Raw genomic sequence first — 23,709 nt, forward strand, 5'->3', positions numbered from 1 at the left:
TATATATATATATATATATATATATATATATATATTATAGGACACCGTGTTTGATCCGCAGTGTAGTGAAAATCCATGTGACAGACCATTGCATGTATATAACTAATTTCTAGTAATAATATACAACATTTATATATAACATTTTTTTTTAAAAAAAGAGCACGCACAAAAATAAGACATGAAACATTCTCTTCAGAACGAATATGTCCTGGTACAATTAAAGGACATCCTGATAAAAGCAGCGATCGATGGTATGTACTAGCTAGCTAGTAGAGATTAATTTCTTTCTTCCATATAGAAAAAGGGTAGTTGCTGCTGCTAATGTTGTCCCGACTTCGTATATTGTATTGTATGCTTACTGTAGGTAGGCCGGGTCTCCAAGACATCCAGCTCCTGCCATACCATTAGCAAGCGGATGGATGCGGGCTCGGAGGAGCATGGCTCTTGGAGACCGTACAAAAAATAATGCAAAGCGCGGGTGCGTGCGTCCCATACCCATACGCGCGCAACGCTGTGAGCCCGCGCGCCCGGCCCCGGCGTGGTCTACGACGCTGCACCTGCGCATGCACGAGCGGGTGGCCGGGAGCGCTCCTCCGCTCGCCCGCGCGCACTCGGGTCCCGCGACCGCGCTCGCGCCGGCAAGCCGGCCGGCCTCGTGGCCCGCGATTAGCGTGTTGATTACAGCGGATGTTGCTGTCCACTCGGGCCTAATTAATTACTCGATCTGCTTAGTGCTAGTAGTAATAAACAATCACTTAATCGCATCTGTTGTCTTGTCTGTTTGCCCTTCCCTCCTCCCTCTCTGGCTTTAGTTGGGGGAATTACGGCAGAGATCAGGTAGGAAAAGGCTGCTGATTATGTCGTCTCATCTACCTTTACTCGCACGTGATGAGGCCGCCAACGGTCGGTTTGGGTCATCAGATTTGTATGTTTTCCCTAACCTGATCGACATACGCTCGCGTACCATATATCCCATCTCTTCAGTATCTTTTTCTTTATACTATTTGGAGAATGTTATTACATATATAGACACTTAATCCCTCTTTGTTACCTATACATATTACCAAGTGGTCAATCCCTTTCTAAGTTTTAACTCACTACTACATAAAGTTCATCACCACCAATTCTAAGACTAGTCTCAATGCATGTTTTATGAGAGTGCCATGCACATTAAATAGGGTGCCACATAAGCAAAATTACTGACTTGGTTATCTAGTTTAAATATGGTGCCACATTAAATGAAGGAGTTTTATTAGATGAGAGAGGAGTTTCATCCCCATAAAACTCATGTGGCTCGGTTACCTAGTTTATAGTCTTTGTAACTTTGCCATGAAACTATGCAGTGAGACTGACCTACCCCCTCCCCCTCTTGGTTATCGTCATTGGTGATGGCCTCGGTGATCACCGCTGCCACTGGTTCAAAACCGACGGTGGTAAACTTCATCACTATCAGATCGGCATTCATCACTATCAGATCGGCATTCAATCGGTTCAGATCTAGCGATGACGATGCACACGTTAACGTCGATCAGTCGTACCATCCAGCAACGATGATGGAGACATCAACGTCGATCTGGCTTATGATCCGAGGTTGATGTATGTACCAACAGTCTGAGGTTGTTGTCTGTACCAACGGAGCCGGTCAACGTGTGATCCGACGGTTTTGATGACAACATCAACACCAGCCAAACATAATATCCGGTGGTATGTCTTGTCCGTCACCGCCACTATTGAGTTTGATCCGGTGGTATTGTCTTGTCCATCACTATCGCACTTGACTTTGATCTGGCGGTGATGTCTTGTCCATTACTATCGCTTTTAAGTTGGATCCGGCGGTAATGTCTTGTCCATCACTATCATGCTTGTGCTATATTTTTCCAATAGTGTTGCTACTATCATCACCGCCGTTGATGGTTGATAACGTCAATTTTTATTAGAACTTTTAGGCTCAAAGGAAAACATGGAAACACATTTGTCTAGGGTTTAAACTGACAATTTCCACGAGTTTTGCATATTCTGTGATTTTCAGGGATTATTTCAGAAAGTGCTGAAAAGAGGGATTTAAGTGCTATTCGACTACGAAACTTATCCGCGGCGGAAGGACGACACCAGAGGATTCAGGAACACTCCAGGAGACACCCGACACAACAGGGGAGCCAGCAACTGCCAGGTGGGGCCGGCCGGCCCCACCCTAGCGCCGGCCGGTCCCCTGTGGCTAGGGTTTGCCCCCCCCCTTCCGGAAGCTTCCTCCACCGCCTCTGAGGAGTCATCTCGGCCGCTTGTTAAGTCAGTTTGATCCAAGGCGCGCGTGCACTCCACCAGGCTATAAATAGAGGGGCAGACCCCCCTCCCAGAGACACCCCAGATTCAGTTCATTCCTCCTACTTCATTTGTCAAGAGTAGTCAGAAGTTAGGGTTTCGAGAGATTAGAAGTAGAGCTCAAGTTCTTCAAGTTCTTAGTATAGGCGTCTAGCAAGGTTCAAGTAGAGATCGGGCGCTCCGCTCGGGATTTCAGACCTGTCTTCTAGAAATTTGGTAATATTATCTTGTATTTCATTATGACTTTCCTCTACTTCAATATATTACTATTTATTCAGTTCTTAGTTTATTCTAGTTGCATATTCGATATAGATGTGGTTTATGATGATTGTTGTTATATGATCGTAAAGCGCCTCATTCAGTACTCGAGTGAGCCAGGTGGTGCACATTATGTAGATGTGGTGTCTAGATATATTGTGTACCCACGGAGGCACCCTGATGTGCCGCGTTGTGTGGTAGTCCGCGTAGGTGACAGCTGCGTTGGTTCCTCTGTAGTCCACCCCCCCCGTACGTAGGACTAGCCAAGCGCGGTCGCGAAGGAGGTGACGGTTGCATCTTAAAACCCTCATTAGTTGATGCTCCTTATGATGTTTTCTGAGTTTATCACACTATAGATGAAAATGTGTAGTATGGCGTAGGCTGTAGACTTTATATTAGTAATTACATAGGTTTTTTTATTTATTTGAATATCAAGATTGTCTTGCTACATTAGTGAGTATTTATTTTCTATCTCTGGAACAACATTTACTTTATTACTCCGTTATCATTTATCATTTATTATATTTTATTGATTAGTTATGGCTAAAGCATTAGTACTATTGGTTATGATAGATTTACATAATTAGTTTTTCCTTAGTTCATACAAGATCACCTAAGCCTAATGAATAGAATGCTGCTTTATCCTTTTGGCATAAAATAAATCAACGATACTCGGAATACTTCCTCGGTGAATTGCTACAACGGAAGAATTATTTGTGCGCTTACGGATATATTCTATTTAGAGTTATTGTGTGTAGATTATTTTTATCCTTGGCTTTGGCATCATGTTAGAGATGACAACTTAATATAAAGTGATGCTAAAAATACCAACAACTGCAAATTAGTTTCATATCACCATTGATTTGGATAGACCAAATAATAATAATAATAATAATAATAATAATAATAATAATAATAATAATAATAATAATAATAATAATAATAATAATAATAATAATAATAATAATAATAATAATAATAATAATAATAATAATAATAATAATAATAATAATAATAATAATAATAATAATAACAATAATAATAATAATAATAATAATAATAATAATAACAATAACAACAACAACAATAATAATAATAATAACAATAACAATAACAACAATAACATGAAATCGATTCAGATAAGCATTAGCAAGATACTCATAATTCAAAGTGACTTTTTGAAAGGTCTCAATATGGCTAGAGGGGGGTGAATAGCCTAATTTAAAATCTACAAAACACTAGAGCACAAGTTAGATAAAACAGTAAGCGAAGGTTTTTGCTCTAGCTCTACCAAGGAGGTTGCAAGCCACCTATATAAGCAATTCTAGTTGCTATAAACACTAAGCTCACACTTGCTAAATCACTACTTACACTAGTGAGCTACCGAAAGTGTCTACACAAGATAATAAGCTACACTAGTTTGCGGTTAGTAAAAGAGAGGAGTGATTGATATACCGCCACATCGAGAAAGTCAACCAATCAATAAGAGACAGTTGAATCATGAGGAGAATACCAAAGATGGAAAGAGACACAAGATTATTCTCTTGAGGTTCACGTACTTGCTGGCATGCTAGTCCCTATTGTGTCGACCAATACTTGATGGTTCGACGGTTAAGAGGTGTTGCACGAACCTCGTCCTCACGTAGGACACTGCAAGAACCTACCCACAAGTGAGGCAACTCATTGACACCCGCAATCTGCTAGAGTTTCCTTTGGCTCTCTATCGGAGAAGACACAAGAACCCTTCATAATCACCAGGAGGTGCCCAAGAACAAACGCCAACTCTTCTACTGCTCCAAGTTATCTAGGTAGCAGCAACCTCCAAGAATAACAAGAACTCACAGCTCAAATGATCCCCAAGTGCCACTAGGTGCAATCACTTACTTGGAATCACTCCTAATCTCACTATAATGATAGTCAATAATGGAGATAAGTGAGAGATTGAAAGCCCTAGTTTGGTTTTGGATAATTGATGAAACCCTAGTACTAACCTCTATACTAAGTGTGTGTAGACTTAATGAGGTTGGTACATGCCAAGTGATGAAGCAAGTGATGATCATGGTGATGATGGTGATGACCACAAGATGATCAAGTGCTCAACTTGGAAAAGAAGAAAGAGAAAAACAAAACCCTTTGGAGATCAAGGCAAAGGTATTGCTTAGGGTTTTGATTTTGGTGATCAAGACACCATAGAGGGTGTGATCACATTTAGAATAGATAGTCGTACTATAAAGAGGGGAATTCTTTGGCTAAGCGGTTATCAAGTGCCACTAGGTGTCATTGTTCTTGTGCATGCATTTAGAACCTAGTGAGCTAACTTAACTCCTTCGAAGAAAATGTTTGTGAAAATGCTAACACACGTACACATGTTGGTTTACACATTGTGGTGTTGGCACACTTTGAGAAGGAAGTGGAGTTTGAAGGGTTGAGAGAGGATGCGCTTTTGAGAAAATGAAGTGCATATTTTCTATTGCTCCGGTGGGAAATTTGAAGAAGTCACGGGAGTGTTCCTTGCAGAGAAACACTCACCGGACGCTGACCGTTGAGGCACCGGACGCAGAGGGTGTGCGTCCGGTGTGCTGTGGTGCTAGGGTTGAGCACCGGACGGTACTCACCGGACGCAGGGTGACTCCTGTTCTTGAGTCCGGTGCTATCTGACTTCTGCCGAAGTGTCTGTCTGGAAGCACCGGACGCTCTAGGAGCGTCCGGTGGTGTGCGTCTGGTGACCTGTGCGTTTTGCAAACCTCTCTAAGTTTAAGACCGGTGAGCACCAGACGGTCCGGTGCTCAGCGTCCGGTGCTCTGCAGGTTACCGTTAGACTCTGACACGTGGCTGACTTTGGAGCACCGAACGCAGGTGTTGAGCATCCGGTGCCCCTTTAAGAGCGTCTGGTGACCCCGTGTTTTGCCCAGTGAAAGAGCCAACAGCTCTATTTGTTTGAGGGGCTTATAAATAGTTGTTGGCTGGCTTGGGGCTCACACTCTTGGCATTCTAGCATACTTGACATCCTTGTGAGCCTAAGCAAACTTCTCCCACTCATCTCCTTCATAGATTATTCATCTTTGTGAGATTGGGAGTGTTTCCAAGTGCATTTGCATGAGTGATTGCATCTAGTGGCACTTGGGGATCGATTTGGCTGCGGTTTTCTTGTTACTCTTGGTGGTTGCCGCCACGTAGACGGCTTGGAGCAGCGGAGGAGCATTGGCACGAGTTGGTGATTGTTCGTGGCCATCTCCCGGTGATTGTGAGGGGTCTTGTACCTTCCCCGACGGAGAGCCGAAAGATAACTCTAGTAAAGTGCTCGTGTCATTGAGTTACCTCACTTGTGGGTAGGTTCTTGTGGTGTCCTAGTGAGGACGAGGTTCGTGCTACACCTCTTAGCCACCGAGCCACCAAGTGTTGGTCGACACAACGGGGACGTAGCGTGCCGGCAAGCACGTGAACCTCGGGAGAAAATGTGGTGTCTCAATTGTGTTTGCTTGGCATTCTCCCGGTGCTTGATTGTTTATATTGGTGATTGGTTCATCCCCTACACGGTGGTATAAATATCTCATCCTATCTTTTGTTACCGCAAACTAGTGTAATTAGTTTAGTTGCATACTTTTCCTTGTGTAGCATAGTTCACTAGTGTAACTTGTAGAGACTTAGTTCTTGTGTGCATAGTGTTTGTAGCAACTAGAATTGTTGGGTAGGTGGCTTGCAAACCCTCTTTAGAGCTAGAGAAAAAAGCTTCGCTCTGTTATTTACTAACCATTTGCTCTAGTGAGTTTGTAGAATTTGTAAATAGGCTATTCACCCCCCCTCTAGCCATATTAGGACCTTTCAGAGGTGTTTGCTTAGGCTTACAAGAATGTCAAGTATGTCAAAGTGCCAAGAGAGTCATCCTAGAGATGACTACCACGTATTTATAAGCCTCTCTATTGATAGTCCTGAACGAATGTCAACAATATACCTTCAATTAATGCACAACATAATGGCACAAGAATTGTTAAAGCATAGTTATAGGGATTATTCTAACAAGTTCCACAAGATGTGTTGTTCTCACTTTTTTGTAGGATTATTGATATTTTACCACATAAAAATACCATAAATGATGAAAATAGAGCACATCATTATGAAGAGCTCGTCAAGATGATCAAAACAGACATATCATTTGCTATATTTTGAGTCCGAACAAGAGAGTCCCCGATGGATACGACTAAGAGTCCTCTGGAATGTTTCGGAAGAATCACCAAACAAGAGTTTTACAGACTAACATGACAATTTCCATAGCTTTGGTGATTTGTGAATTTTTAGGGATAAAAACAGAATAATCCAAGGAAGAGTAGGAGCCAAGAAACAAAACAAAATCACGTCAAAATTCTGCAAGAATTGATGGGAAGGTTCCAGAGGACACCAAAAGACACCAGAGCAAAGGAGAAGGTGACCTGGCTCTGAGCCAGGCCAGCCGGCTTGCCTGCTAGGTGGGGCTGGCTAGCCCAGATGGGTCCCACCTATCGTCCAACTTTGCATGATGGTTTTTAACAGGTCTCTATGACGCATCTTGACCATTGTTTTAAGTCAGTTTGATCCAAGGGCTACGGTTCACCCCCACCGGACTATATAAGCAGGGGTAGACCCCCCTGAGGCATCAATGGTCAGATATCTCATTAATTGATCTCTCATTAATTCAGAAGGCTAGAGAGAAAACCTAGAGTTTCCATGGAAAGATTAGAGCTCCACTTCAAGTTTAGGGATAGATCTAGTTAGATATAAGTAGAGTTGAGCGCGGCCTAGGATTCCAGATCGATGTCAGGAGATTTGGTAATATTTATCATTATATCTTGTAATTATGACTTTGTGCTACTTCAATATTATTATGTTCTTGTTTATTCTTGATGGATTATGAGGACGCTACGCTAGCTAAAAACAAAAAATTCGACCTCATAAACCAAGATCAACTGCTAGTTATAGATCACAGGATTACCACTAGACGCGAAGGTGTAGTGGAAGTGACTCAGTGTAGTCGTGCACGTAGTAGTAGTGCTATGCAGTTGCATGGTCATTTGTCATGTCAATCCCACTCGTGCGGTTTGTCCTTGTGCTCTAGATGTAGTACCTCTAAGGTATCCCACACATACTGTGAAGAAGCGTTGCACCTCCAAACTGCTAGGTCCTCGAGGAACAATAGGCGCGAGTGTGGGTGAGCGGCAGCGGCTGCCAAATGATGTGTGTCAACCCTAGCCGCCCCTACCCTCTCTTTTATAGGCATCTCCTAATCAAGTCTCGAGTTGGAGGCCCAATTAGAAAACCCTAAGCCTTGTCTAATTCGGGTCCAACCCGAATTAGGCTTCCAGCCCCTTAAGCGTGTGAGCCTATGGGTTCACATACATATAGACATGAGCCAAGTACTCCTACTCGCCTAATAGTTGACAGTGGCCTCTAGCAAGGCGTGACAACTCCTATATGCATGCAAAGATCATATCAGATGAACCACTACAAAACACATACATGTTATTCTCTTGCCACATGATATTTGGTCCAACTCATGGGTTAACACTTAACCCAAGCATGGCCATGCATTTGTTGATCCAATCACTTAAGTGATCCAGTGATATCTCTCTCTCACATAGAGAGGGGCAAGTTCCATCTTGATTATCTATGTCTCATAGTATGTTTCCCGACAAACCTGAAGACCAACTATCCTATTATGGAGTAGCGTTTAATACTCTCTAAGTAGGTTGTTTCATATTTTGAGAACATATGACAATCTCAGGTCTAAGGACATAACTTACATGATGCATAAATAGATAATAAGAACATCTCATGTTGGGTCAGTCTAGCCCTATGTCATACATGTGCCCACATTATTAGTTTGACATCACTATATCTATGACTTGTGAAACATAGTCATCAACTAATACATGTGCTAATCTAATATTCATGTGTCTCCTCACATGAACTTTGATCAAGGACAACTTTAGAATAACCATACAAGTAAAAGATTTTCACAAACAATTCACATAATTTTCAAACAATACAAGTTTGTCTATAATGGATATTTATTGAACTCATAATATATGTCATGGATACAATCATAATATCATCAGCTTTAAGATTACCTCTATGGTATAAATTAATTGCACCCTAATAATGATTATAATCAGATTATCCGCAAGCGCACAGATATATACTGATCAACACTACACCAAGATTAACCCAGTTTTAATATCGAATCCAAAGGAATAGTAGGTGATTTATGACTTAGCCTATAATTTATTAATCTACGGGGGCACAAACAATCTAGAAACTATTGATGATGAGAAAATACTAATGTAATCTTGTTCCAATAACCGGTAAACTTTGTATAGTATCGTCTTATCAGGCAAGTAACCTGAATATGGGAAGAATCAGAGTAATCCCCTATCAGGCACCTATAAGCCTATCAATCCTATCAATGGGAAATAGACTACAGAGGAATCAATGCAGCTATAAAGTCACCTACGTGAACTACCACTGTCCGGGTGATCAGGGGACATTCACAAGCAACCATAGCCCAGACACCTCGTCTACGCTACGAATCACTACTCTGGCCTAGGAGCTACCCAAATCATAGTACTCAATATAATATGAGCTGCAAACAAAGAACGAATACAAACAAGTTGCTAGTACCTCAGAACACGGTTCTAGGCGAGGGAGCCGAATCTAGACAAATACAGCTCCTAAGGAAGCTCCGATTGGCCGGGACTCCTCCAAATCTCTACTCCTCTACTCTATCTCTCTCTAATCTCTATCTTGATTGCTAGCCTAGATCTAGTGGATCTCTATCTAATGCTCTGACTCTTCATCTCTTGATTTGGCCTCCTCCAGGGAGGTCTTGCATTCTATTTATAGCCTGGTGGGGTGAAGACGCGCTGTTGGATCAAACCGACTTAACAACCGGTCGAGATGGCTCCTCAGAGGCGGTGGAGAAAGCTTCCAGAAGGGGGGGAGCAAACTCTAGCAGCAGGGGGCCGACCGGCGCTAGGGTGGGGTCGGCTGGCCCCACCTGGCGGCTGCTGGCTCCCCCCATGCGTCGGGTGTCTTCTAGAGTGTTCCTAAATCCTCTGGTGTCATCCTTCCATCGCGCCTAAGTTTCGTGGCCAATTAGCATCTAAATCCCTCTTTTCAGCACTTTCTAAAATAATCCTGGAAAACACATAATATACAAACTCATGAAAATCGTCAGTGATAACCCTATTCTAGTAGATATTCATTTATAGTGGAGAAAAAAATGCTAATAAATTTTGTAAGTTAACAAGTGTCAACAACCTCTAGGGCATATTCCCAACAATTATGCTCTTAGCTTATTCTAGTTTTGTCTTTGATATAGTCTTGATTGATAATAAGTTTAGACATATGCTCGTAGAGCGCCTAGTTCAACTTCGGATTGGATTAGGTGGTAGAGGTAATGTAGACATTGTGTCTAGACTATATTTACCTACGAATGCACCTTATGTGGTAGATCACAGATGTAACAACTTTGTTGAGTCCTATGTAGTCCACTCCTTGAATCTAGGACAAGTAGAACTCGATTGCATGGGGATGGACTGCTATGTTCTTGAATTTCCTAAAGTAATGTTCCTATTGTTTAGATGGAAGATTTATTTTGCTATAAATGATAAAGAGTAGAATAAAAGCCCTCAGACTTACTAGATAGGACGTAAACCTACGAATTAAAATCTCTAATCGTATCACTTTATTCTACTTTACTTGATCCTACAAGTCATCTCTAATTATGGATTCCCTATCAATATCTCATTATCATTTTTATCACCATTATCTGCCTTACCCCTGTTTAGATAGAAGTGATTAACTGATTTGTATATAGAGTATGTGTTTGTAATTCTTATAGCCATATCAATTTTCTCTTCTAGACCCCTTCTAGAAGCTCCCAGTGGTAAAATTATAAATAACGATACCTGGAACTTTCCTAGGTGAAATGCTACAATGGGAGTATTTTATTTGTGTGCTTATGAATAACTTTTATTTCATATTTTATAAGTGCCATGATTATAAGTACAACCACATTTTTTACGTCGTGTTAGAGATGACAAACTAGTGAGTGCGGCGTAAGAGATGCCAACACTCTCAAACAAAGAGAGCCGTTTGCTCTCTATCCTCATATAAATCGACGCTACTAGACATGCTAGTTAGACTGATCGGACATAGGCTCCCAGCATGTGGTCCACAGATTGCTGCCATGTGTCCTCTGCCTTTCAACATCACGTGTTAGATCTCAACGGTCAAGTTCTCATCAGACATTCTTCATAAGATGACTAGACTCTGGACCCAAGGTCCGATCGCTACTTAGAGAGCTCCAAAAATGTGATTTTTCCACCAAATGTGTCCAATCCCTAGTGCACTGACTTAGTCTAGTGTCAGGTCCTTCCTCTTATCCATGCATGCAAAGCCATGTCACCACAACCTGACAATCAACAATGATCCGCTAGAGTCTGGCTGCATGCGTCTGATCTAGGTTAGAGAGTGACTAGGCGCATAGACACAACGTCTGATACTTACCCTCATGAACAATCTTTGAGTGTTGATGGAAAACACTGACTAGATGCATGACCAGTCTCCAGTCCATTCGACGCTAGTGTCCAGTCAGTGTTTCTTAGCGAGAAACACATTCGCGACTTCACCATCTTCCCAACCCTTGCTCAAATGTTCTAACCACCAAGTGTATCACCTTGTAAATGTGTGTTAGCACATTTTTACAAACATTTTTCAAGGGTCAATGTTAGCACATTAGGTCCCTAATGCATATGCTCGCACCTAGTGGCACTTGATAATCGCTTTAGCCATGAATTTCCCCTCTTTATAGTATGACTATTTATCCTAAGTGTGATCACACCCTCTATGGTGTATTGATCACCAAAACGAATACCCTAAGTTATACCTTCATCAACCAGGTTTTGTTTTTCTCTTTCTTCTTTTCCAAGTTGAGCACCTGATCATGTTGTGATCATCACAGTCATCACCATGATCATCTCTAGCTCCACCACTTGGCATGGAACCATCATTACATGTCTACACAGTGGCGGAGGGAAGGGGGGGCTGAGGGGGGCCTGGCACCCCCCAACCTTCCCATAAATCCCTTAATACACCCCGTAATTAGATGCTTAATTGTATAATTAGTTAGTTAAGGATATTATATGTACTAACAATTTTATTCTTATTTCACATTAGTCTCTAATATATAGTTTCTTATACATATAAAATCTAGATCTTTCTAATATTTTCTTCATATCTTTTATTTTTTATTATTGTCTATCAAACATTAGTTTGTCCCCTACCACACACTCTAATTAGCTAGTCAATTGAAAATCAGTGTTTACCTTGTTTAATCCTTCTGAATTGATCTCCAACAATGGGATCTATATTATTTAGCATTAGTCTTTCTATTATCTCTCTTATCTCCTATATTTCTATCATTATTCATCTAAAGTCTAAATGGCCATTTTAGCCCATGTACTCAACTTTTAAACACTAACAATGGAATGGTGTTTCCGTTTAACCTTCTATTTAAATGATCATTTTACCCATTTAAGTGATCGTCTTGTTTGAGGCTAAACAATATGTAACTGATTGTTTGCCATTTGATATTAGGATCTAGTACTAATTAATTTTGCCCCACTTAATTAGTTGTTTTTATTGTGGTTCTTTTCCAGGCCAAAGAAATAGATTGATCAGGTGAAGGTTAGATGCTTCAGACTAATTAAATTTCACTTTATTTCTAGTTTTTCTGTTTTTTTACTGCAACGCAAACGTTTATTTTGGTGTTATATACATCTTTGCCATGTAATATTTTTACACATATGATTGTTCTTAGTTTGCACGGCCCCCCCTATGTTCAAATCCTGGCTCCGCCCCTGTGTCTACACACTCAGCATTAGGATTAGTCCCTAGGTTTCATCAATTATCTAAAACAAACTAGGGCTTCCAATTTTGGATATGATTTCTTGGATGCGAGCTTTATGAGACTTCTATTGGAAATCCTTTTTCCACAATACTCATCCTCGTCGTCACTATTTTAGTGTGTTGCTGGCTTCTTCTTTTTCTTTTTGGACCCACACTTCTTATTCGAATTTTTAGTTACACTTTGGTTTTTTGAACAAAGGTTTGCTGTTGGATTTATCCTATCTTCTTTCTCTCCACCTGCTTCTTTAACACAACCAGTTCATTTTCTTCATCACCTACCCTTCCAAGACTATCATTTAGCCTCATGTGGTAGAATGATAACCATAAGGATTAGGCACCAATATCAATTGAATGGATCAACTAGGCCTAAGGGGGCAGAGTGGCTAGTCCCTAAAGATTCAAAACAAACTATGAAATTAAAATATGGATGAGAGGTGTGGTTTTAATCGGATATCCATCATTCAAGGCCTCTAGGTGAAGCAATAAGATATTTCCATGTGTAACCTACAACAACAAATGTCTTGTACAAGTAGACTAGGGATTCCTTCCAAAAGTCAACCACACACTAGCACGAGGATGTATAGGACAAAAGAACATGAAGAGACATAAGATTCAACCCAAGGTTCGAGCAATCCACAAAGGAATGTCTACATCCTTAATGTTGAGAAAGCCTCTAGGGCTTGGTTCATTCTCCTATCCACTTCTCAACCAATTCACCAAGATCAAGTTTGAGTTCTTACTAGAATAGTTGGAGTGCTATAGACTTCCTGGAGCACTCTACAAAAAGGATGGATGCTTCAATCGCGCAACTCCTTGATAGATTGGATTCCACAAATTCAATAGTAACAAACTCAAACTCATGCCTTGAAGGAGTTTGTGAATGTTCAATATGATCAAAATTGACTTCTTGCGCTCAAATCTCTTACCCCAAGATTTCCCACTCACATACACTCTCCAAATCTCAAATCCTACAAGTTGAGCTCAACGGGGTGGACAAGAGGGAGGAATGACTACAATGGATAGATTGCCTCAAAGTGGCTAAAGAGTTATAAGGGAGGGAAATGGGATTATCAGATATCCAAAAACTTGCCATTATTGTGGAGGTGCATGCACTATTGTGTCTCTGGTCAGGTGACTAGATGTTCAGTCCTAGACACAAAAACATGCATAGAATGAACACCAAACTGGACCTCTAGCCAGAGACATATGTGTGATGAACTAGACATAATTCACAAATCGGACCATATGTCTGATGAACTAGACAAAAACCCCAAATCGGACCTGACACCTAAAACATTATTCCCACCAGACCTCCGCTCCGGACCAAATTCCTGGCCCCTATGTGATAAAATCAGCACTGTAAGACCAAGAATGAGTTAGTATCTTATAAATTTATGTTTGAGATCCTCGATCTCTGAGCATGGATACACCTACAAGAAGTGTGAACTTGAATCTCGCTTTATAGTGTCATGCATTTTCTATAGCTCAACATCAAAATAGAAAGACATTTAATCCTTCTACTCTTCTTTCCATATGTCGTATCTCATCTCATAAAGGAATAGGGGGGGGGGGCTTGGGGTTCGATAATTGTTAACAAATTTATTTCATACTTCATCTGTCCATGAAATAATCAATTCCTAGAATCCGTGTCACTCCAAACTTTTAAAAGTTTGACAAACTTTATAGAAAAGAGTAATAACATCTATGACATAAAATGCACATCTTATAAAAATATATTCTATGATAAATCTAATGATACTAAGACCTTGTTTAGTTGGCAAAATTTTGGGATTTTGGGTACTGTAGCACTTTCGTTTGTTTGTGGTAAATATTGTCTAATCATAAACTAATTAGGATCAAAAGATTCATCTCGTGATTTACAGGCAAACTGTGTAATTAGTTTTTGTTTTCGTCTAAATTTAATACCCCATGCATGTGCCGCAAGATTCGATGTGACGGAGAATCTTGAAATTTTTTGCGAAATAAACAAGGCCTAATTTGATACCATAAATCTTAACATTTTTTCTATAGATTTGGTCAAAGTTCAAAAAATTTAACTTAGTATAACTCTGGAATTGATTCTTTCATGAACGAGGGAGTACTTCATACTTGTATAGCCTTTCGAAGCGCTTAGTACGAGTGTTACCTCTTTAACTGTTTGTCATTAATTAGTCCACTAAAACCTAATGCAAAGGTAGATGCACTTTTCTAGTGCATTTATCTGAACTATAGATTTTAATATATTTTCTGTAAATTTGATCAAAATTAGAGTATTTTGACTTTGATAAAGCTGATATAAACTATAATTTAGAATTTTTTTTAAACGATCGGAAAACTATAATTTAGAATAGATAGCGTAGTTGAAAAAGAAACTGCATGCCTGCGGTATTATCACTGACAGTAAAAATGATGGCATATTATATATATATGCTTGAGAAACCATGGCCGGGGGCCCGGGGCCGACTGCCTTTGTATATACGGTGCTGTGGTCGCTGCCCTGGAGATGATGTATTATATGTATACTCAAATCAAACAAGCTAAGCCTTGTATTATATATCATTCCGGTCCCCCTATTAGTGTATTATTATTTATCTGATTCCGTCTCACGAAACGGACCGTAGTTTGGCTTAAGAAGGCCGACTTCATATATACACAGTACGTAGTACGTGGCAGCTGATCATGTGGCTGGCTGGCGTGTCGAGCTGGAAGAAGAAATGTCTAGTGTGTACGTGTCCGTGCTGCACATAACTACGTACTACACAGTAGCAGTAGTGGGGCATCGACGAAACCGGCCTGGCACGCCGTGAGACAAGGCTCTTTTTTGCCGATGACTTGGAACTCATCAGTTTCACGGCGTGCAGTCTGGATGCTAACCTAGAGGAGACAGGTGCCCACGCATCGTAATGATGGGAAGCAAGGGCATCAGCAGAGCAAAAAGAATCTAGGCCCCTCAGCTCCACGTTAGCGAATGAAAACCCCTATTCCAGGCATGCTCGCTAGCACATCGATCTGAAGGGAACTTGGAACGTGTTCATGTCCTCCACTCGATCCTGTTGTTACGCAACGACGACCGCCCGCCGGCTCTGTTGGAGCTTCTTCAATTCGTTCGTTCGGTTCGTACATCAAGGATAATTTTTGTTCATTATTCATCTTAGTTTCAGGTCGTCATTTTGCAAACCCTGAAGATTGTAGTAGCTAGATGTTCTAGTGAATATGGGATATATATATATATATATATATATATATATATATATATATATATATATAGTTGCTAAGCTTATAAGTAGCTAGCTCTTGGTTTGCCAGATCGACTATCCAAACAAGAAGAAAGAGGGAGAGAGCAGTGCATTGGAGCGAGGACCGGATGGCATGGAGAGCAGAGAACCGCATCATTGCGAGCGAGCGTGTTATCAGCTTTTGAGACAAGTGCAATGCCATTTAATTTCCTCCTTGTTTATCTTTCTTGGACTTGTCCGCCGGCCTCTGCGGAGTCCGGAGTCGAGTAGCACCCACCCCACCGTGGAGCATCTCGCGCGCGCGCGGCCTCCGCATCTATCCAATGATCCGTGCCAATGCCATTGCCATGCATGCTCCAAACTCCAAAGGCACTTTGCACACATGGAGAGACCAGTGACGACGACGACGCTAACACACTCATGCCTTGCACGCAACAGCTAGCCCGTCACTCACTGGCACCGGGCCCGGAGGCATGTCTGTGGGCCCTCTTGCTATTCATGAAGGGGGTAGGGCCCAAGCGTCAGCAAGGGAGGGTCCACGGTAGTCCAGGCGACGAGCGAGGCAGGACCCCCGGGGCCACGCACGGCGGCATCGATCGCGTCCTCCTGGAGTAGCCGCCTAGGGCGGGGGACATTCCTTCGCTGCGCTCGCCACAGTGTCTCCGCTTTCCCTGCTCTCTTTTGGCCCTTTCGATGCAAATGCTTGGAGCAAGTAGAATTTGTTGTTCCTCGAGCCTACACCGTTTAGATTCCGCAGAATATATTTAGCGCCCACAACCACGCAACACACTGCAACTTGCCCACTTTTATATTTTCTGGCACAAACAGATTACTAGTATTATTAGTTGCTTCTTGCAAGGGGTTTTAGCTTTTCTATCCCAAAGATCTGTGTCAAACCATGAGTACCAAAACTTAGTTACACAGATGATTTTTATGATCGCCTACCTTCAAATACTCTTACATTTTATGATTTGTAGCTTATAAAGTAAAAAAAATTTAAGAGTTTGACACAAATGATTTTTAGAAGGCAGACGATCATAAAAATCATTTGTGCCAAACTCTTAATCACATTCCTTGATCAAAACTTCTGGAACCTATTATTCTGAGAACTATCATAAAAATCCACCACGTCTCTTATTGTCGTGACTCTCTCCTGCATCTCTGCCCTATTCCCCTTCCCTGGTGAAGCCCTCAGCACGGCATGGCTCCCCTCCCTAGCGCCTATCCTAGCTGACGTCCATCTCTAGCTCGCCAATGCTCGGCCTGTGGGCAAGGCTCATGCAATGCGGCTCCCCTCCTTATTGCGAGGCACTCGACAGTGCCACATCTCCCTTCCTTATGTCATGGACCTCCCCATGATATCTCCGATGCTCATCACCACCCTCCCCCACGCCACATAACTCAATCATTTGAAACAACAATGGGTGTAACTAGCCGAATGACAGGTGGGTCTTATATGTCAGTATCTACTAGAATGGATTGAGGGCTATTGTTGGAGTATATGCAAAAAAAAATCCCTCAAGAGTAGGGGGATCCATCAAATCAAAAGTAGGGGTCCTAATTTGAGGGCTCCTAGACACCGTTTAGAACCTTATAGAGCAAGACACATATTCTAGGATTTTGACTTGACCCTAGTTATGAGTCTCCTGTTTTAGCTATGGATTATGTTGTTGCAACGTCTTCCACCACCAAGTGTGGCACTACTTTGCTACTAGTGTAGTGTCTTGTGTTGGGGGTAGGAGTATAAAATGTCTGGGAGAACACAAGTGAAATCCCAAAGAGTTAAATGTTTAATTAGCACACGAACTTGGCAAGTGGATGTACTGGGATGCATCACTTGCAAAATAGTTATCATCTAGTTCACAATCTTGGCTTGTGGGTGTACAATTCATCATAAAGATGACATGTGAGCAAAACTTGATACACCACTAACATGATGTCGTAGGTAATTTGATCTGGAAGCTAATAGGGTAGCTGATGTGCTTATACTAGTCAAGACAAGGGGGAAGAGTGAGCTAGGGGAAATAACCAAGCCCCTCATTTATTTCCTAATTATTTAGCCCTCACATACAAGACAAGACATGCGAGGGTTTAGGTGAATCGAGGAAAGACAAACGACTATGCCCCCAGCGCAATTCTCAATCCTGAGAAGAGTAGTTGCATGAGTATGCAGGCACTTGGTTTAGGGATTTGGGGTGTTGGGGAAGAAGACATCATGTAATTTACAGAATTATGAGAGGATAATGAATAAAATGCAAAGATGATAATGGCATACACACAAGCGCTAGGTCAGCTACCAATGTGCCATTTTTCTTTCCTATATCATGTTCATACGTAGTTTTTCACCCACCTACCAAGTTATTGAACTCTCAAATGATTAAGAGAGATGATGTACTTAAGTGCACACACATGCCAAGTTCATATTCTATTTATGCATATAAATCAAATCCCAAACCTAGAACTTGTTAGGGGCCTTTTTATTTGTTTTCTGATCAAACAACACTAATAATGCCTCTTTGCTGATATAGTAGAGTACAAGCAAGTAGTGCTAGGAGGGTGGATATAGAAACAACAACAAAACTTTATTGTCGGCAACAACAATCATGCACAAAACAATCACCATCACTCCCCACTACAACCATAGGACACTCAAATTGCAATCCTCGGTCACACATCAAGCCTTCTATATTGCCGAGATACTCGACACAAATGTGTGGTCCGTGAATACCATAGTCATGGCTTCATATATTCAAAAATTGAGATAGAACATACCACACCACACAGAAAAGGTTTCCGCTATGTGGGGGCCATCGTTGTACTACCCTTGTAGCTACACAGACCCTATCCAACGAAAGCATACCACTAGATGTAGACTTCTCACAAAGCTATTGCGTAGTCGCCACCATGAGACCACAACACATGATGACCTCAACAAATTCGCCCTTGTAATCCACACCTCACTCTCATCACCTCGAAAGATACCAAAGAACATGGAGGCCTCACAATATCTGCCGCTACACACCATGTTAAGAATCTCCAATAGTCACTAGGTCAAATAGTTCACACGAGACCTCAGTGGCGCCATGCGTGACTTTCGACCTACAATTCATGGTGTCGTGCCACTGCATCTTGGACTAAAAAACAGATCAAACCATGATAGCACGTATCTAGCCACAGGCCTCCTAGATCCACCTCCTCAACTTGCATTTGTCATTGCCTCTATCTCTACCCATGCAGCCCTTGCAAGTGTCGCCATCGTTGCCAAGGACAACATGGGTGAGCACTGCCTTGACAAGGAAGCAATAGAACCTAGTGGCATCAAACCCCATCCATGCACGCGGCCACCTCTGAACCACCAAAAGCTCCACTCTGGCGCAATTTTGGTCGTAACAAGTCATCGCCCATGTATAGATTTGATCCTGACAGACAAACTCTAGGCCTGAGCCCCGTCACCACTTTCCTAGCAAGCCGCATGGGCCTCTAGCAGTGGCGAGGCACAAAAGAGGGAGTGTGGGGCACTAGGGTTGGGGTGTGTGCCTAAGTCGCCCACACGAAAGGCGATCCGGGAGGCAAAGGGACTCAACCTAAGGTGATAGATGTTGGGAGCCATTTTATTTGAGAAATGGGTTATTTGGCAATGTCAAGCATATATGTTTGAAAGTAATTAGATTATCTAGCTTATCATGAATACATGTGTTACAAGTTCCTTTGCATGGTTGAAATTTGAATAGAAAGTGTCAATCTTGTTGATCTCAAATGAAAGGTGCCAATGTGAATATGAAGTTTGTACCTTTTTTATTTGAAGTGAAATAAAGTCACAAAACTAGAAGTTCAATTTTTCAGTCCTAGTATAAAATTGAAATTTTGCTTGGATCCTGATCAAAGTGAAGTTCCTGAGAGTGAAGGTCTCTCTCTCCCTCTCTCTTGATCGGGGAGGTTTCTCTCTTTTGGGGAATATAATGTAGGTTAGAGTCCTAGAGATAAGTATCTACTCACTTGAGGTCACGTACTCATGTAGTATGCAATAGACATAGCTTTCTTTCAGCAAGAAAACAGAATGACCTAAACAATTTGGGATATTAGAGGGTACAATTCATGATAGCGGTCAAACCAAAATTTAAGATCATTATAATTGTTGGCCGTGGACGCTATATATCTAGGCAGCACTTGGACTAGGCAAGCTATCAACTGGGCATTCATACCCCTAATTCTAGGATCCTAGAAATAAAAGGACAATGACGCTACTACATAGTCCCAACCTGCATCTTAAGTTGAAGTGGCACGCATGCCCTATAGTATATATTGGCTATTGAATTGCGTGGGTGTCCCCCTGGCTATGCTAACGACAAGGCATGTTACTAATGTTATGACCGGTCAAAGTGAGAGGTGAGGCTACAAGAGTACAAGGTGATGGAGAATTGGAGATGGACTATATGTCGTTTCCGGAATCCTCTAGCTTGGCTCCCCGCCAATGATGACCGCATGTGTTCAGGCCGACACCCCGGCCGTCTCCTGCCGCTCTGCTTCTAGTTGTAGTTAGCAAGTACCTGGTAGGATTTAATTAATTAATTTGGATCCTTAGTAAACTTTGATGAGCAGCAAGATAGTAGTAGTAGGTTAGTCATTATCAGCTCCTCAACTTGTTATTAAAAATGCATGTCTAATATATATGCATGGTCAATTCCGTAGCATAGTAGCAGCAGTTCATTATTTTGAATTCGAGTTGGTTTGTTGAAACTGATCGAACTAGCTAGCTATATCATTGAGGGTCCGATCAATCCGGCCCCACATCAGTACGCCAGTACGCCGTCTGTCTGATATCATCTCTGGTGGTAAGCATATGCACGTAGTGCCATTTGAAGCTGTAAATCCAGCTAGCCCAGCAGCACTACAGGCGGCAGGGCGTACAGCGGGTCTGGCCGGCCGGCCCTGCATGCTCATTGCACGCAGCGACGATGGATGAGACGAGAGCAGCAACAAGGCGGAGGAGTAGGAGGCGGAAGGGGGACATGATGCCCGCCGGGTCTCGTGGGCTGCCGGCGACATCCTCTCCGGCCGATCGACCGATCCCTACGTACTCGAGACAAAGCGGGTATTCTGCGCCTGCCTTCTGCTGCAGGCTGAATGGCCACATGCCACTACCGTATGTTTCTACTCATCACGAATCATGCATTGCATTGGATGCATACCCTCCACCAGGGGCGGAGCCAGGATTTGAACATAGGGGGGGCCGTGCAAATCAAAAACAATCATGTGTGTCAAAATATTACATGACAAAGGTGTACATAGCACCAAAATAAATATTTGCGACAAAAAAGCAGAAAAAATAAAGAGAAATTAATTATTCTCAAGCCCCTAACCTTTACCTGATCAATCTATTTCTTTGGCCAGGAAAAGAATCACAGTAAAACAAGTAGTTAAACGGGGGCAAAATTAATTAGTACTAGATCCTAACATCAAATGACAAACAATCAGTTACATATCTTTTAGCCTCAGACAAGGCGATCACTTAAACGGGTAAAATGGTCATTTAAATAGAAGGTTAAACCAAAACACCATACCACTGTTAGTGTTTAAAAGTTGAGTACACGTACTTAATGACCATTTAGAATTTAGACGAATAATGATAGAAACATAGGAGATAAGAAAGATAATAGGAAGACTAATGCTAAATAATATAGATCCCATTGTTGGAGATCAATTCAAAAGGATTCAACAAAAAAAAACACTGATTTTCAATTAACTAGCTAATTAGAGTGTGTGGTAGGAGACAAACTAATGTTTGATAGGCAATAATAAAAATAAAAAATATGAAGAAAATATTAGAAAGATCTAGATTTTATTTATATAAGAAACTATTAGAGATCAATATGAAATAAGAATAAAAATCTTAGTACAGATAATATCATTATAACTAGTTAATTAGACAATTAAGCACCTAATTTAGAGTATGTATTAAGAGAGTTATGAGAAAGTTGGGGGGTGCCAGGCCCCCCTCAGCCCCCCCTTCCCTCCGCCACTGCCCTCCACCTCAGCTCCAGCTCCACCTCCACTAGTGGCAGCTGGGAACTGGAATCTCCGTCCGCCGATCGATCCTCATGGCGCAGGGCTGTCGAGTCTATGGTGGCTGACCGGCTGTAGAGCACACAGGGATAGAGTCATCACACAACTGCATCAGCATGCATGCCGGCCTCTACTGCTGTGATGTGTGGTACGCGGTAGTCCTATATGCATCATGCATGTATGTGCGTGCTGTACTACCATACTGCTAGCTCTCCAACCATGCTGTGCATGATGCATGAGAGAAAGACAGACAAACAGACGGAGAGATCGAGGGGGTTGAAATGAGTGTATCCATCACCACACGCACACTGCTCGTGACAACACCCCGCCTTAGCTTTTGGAACGTCTAAGCTAGTAGTACGTAGTAGGTGTATAGATGAGACAACGCCTTTGCCAAAAGCGCCCCCGACTACTACACTTTATTTGTTTGCTGCTAGCTGCAAAAGTAATATATATCGAACGATACGTCAGGGACGACATTGACATATATATATGTACACTTGGTCGTAAAGGTAGTACCATACCACACCAGCTGAGGAGCGAGTGAGGAGGAATCGATCCATCGAGTATTATACATGCAGGCCTGGCTGCTGCACCCAGTCCTGTCGACGACACCCTTGCTAGCTTCTTGCATTGTGTGTGTGTGTGTGTGTACTTTATACTTTTGGGAGATCCTGCCCTGATCTCATTCACATATATTCAGTCCTCGCATGACTCTCACAAAGATATGGAGCGTTATGAGGCATCATGCCTTTGTATCTATCCTTCTCTTCTCTCCTGCTTTTTCTGTCATCGTCTGCATTGTGCATTGGTTTGCAAAATCCTCAAGCAGGTCGCCCTGATGATGATGCATGCATGCATCCTATTCAAAATCCAACTGATGGTAATAACATGCATGCTATACGTACGTTTATTAATCGATCATTCCCTCAAGAAAATAAATTAAATGTTTTTGTTCAGGATGCTGTAATTTGGGGTCCTTGTATTGGTTAATACAATCGACTCGATGCTTATCAAGCAGCTATATATATCGACACAGACTCCGTTTGTTGCCACACGTTACAGTGTTCTCCAAAAAAACATCTTTAGCAAATTGAGCAGCTCTTCAGCTTTGCTGGGCCTGGTGGTGGCACAGCAGGAGCAGGAGGAGGAGACAGCAAGGCCAGCATGCATCGACATCGATCAGAATGTCACATGCACCACCAGCGCCATACACTTGCTACTAGCTGCTTGATGCATTGCAAGGAGCACCTGCACTTGGGCTCCGAATTCTGTCCGTCGCTGCCTCTCTGCCTGTGATCCCGGCCAATTCTGCATGCAGCAGCATGCTCGATCGATCGCGCTCATGCATGCATCATGGCTGGTCCAGTTCCCCTGTCTCTTCTTTCTCAAACTGTGGAACACACACACACACACAGGAATTGAAGAAGCGGCCGGTATAAGCGCGCGCGCACACAAAGACACAGACACAGGAATGCACAGCACAGAGAGGTAGCTACCCTACCTGCTGTACCTGATGGACCGCTAGCATGCAGTAGCAGGCCTGGCCCTGGCATGCAGCTAGTACTCAGCTAGCAAAGCAGGCTTTGCCGCCGTTGCAGCACAGCAACGCAAACGTGCATCATTAGGTGTGAGGGGGCGTTCGTCATCGCCTCTGCAAGACCATCATTTTGCCACCCCTGATTGACACCTGCTTTACGCATGCTTTGCTTCACCCTTCACTGATCCACTACCAAAGGATCGGAGAGCTCCTTTTAAAGGGATGCGTCTTTCTTGTTTTTATTTTAATTTTTAAAACAAATGTCTTCCCGTCAGTCAACGTATATGGTGCGTACTACAATCCACATAGCTCGAAAATAAAATACACATATATATATATATATATATATAT

This window comes from Sorghum bicolor, chromosome 1 (genome assembly GCF_000003195.3).
Source record: "Sorghum bicolor cultivar BTx623 chromosome 1, Sorghum_bicolor_NCBIv3, whole genome shotgun sequence".
In the NCBI taxonomy this organism is placed as follows: Eukaryota; Viridiplantae; Streptophyta; class Magnoliopsida; order Poales; family Poaceae; genus Sorghum; species Sorghum bicolor.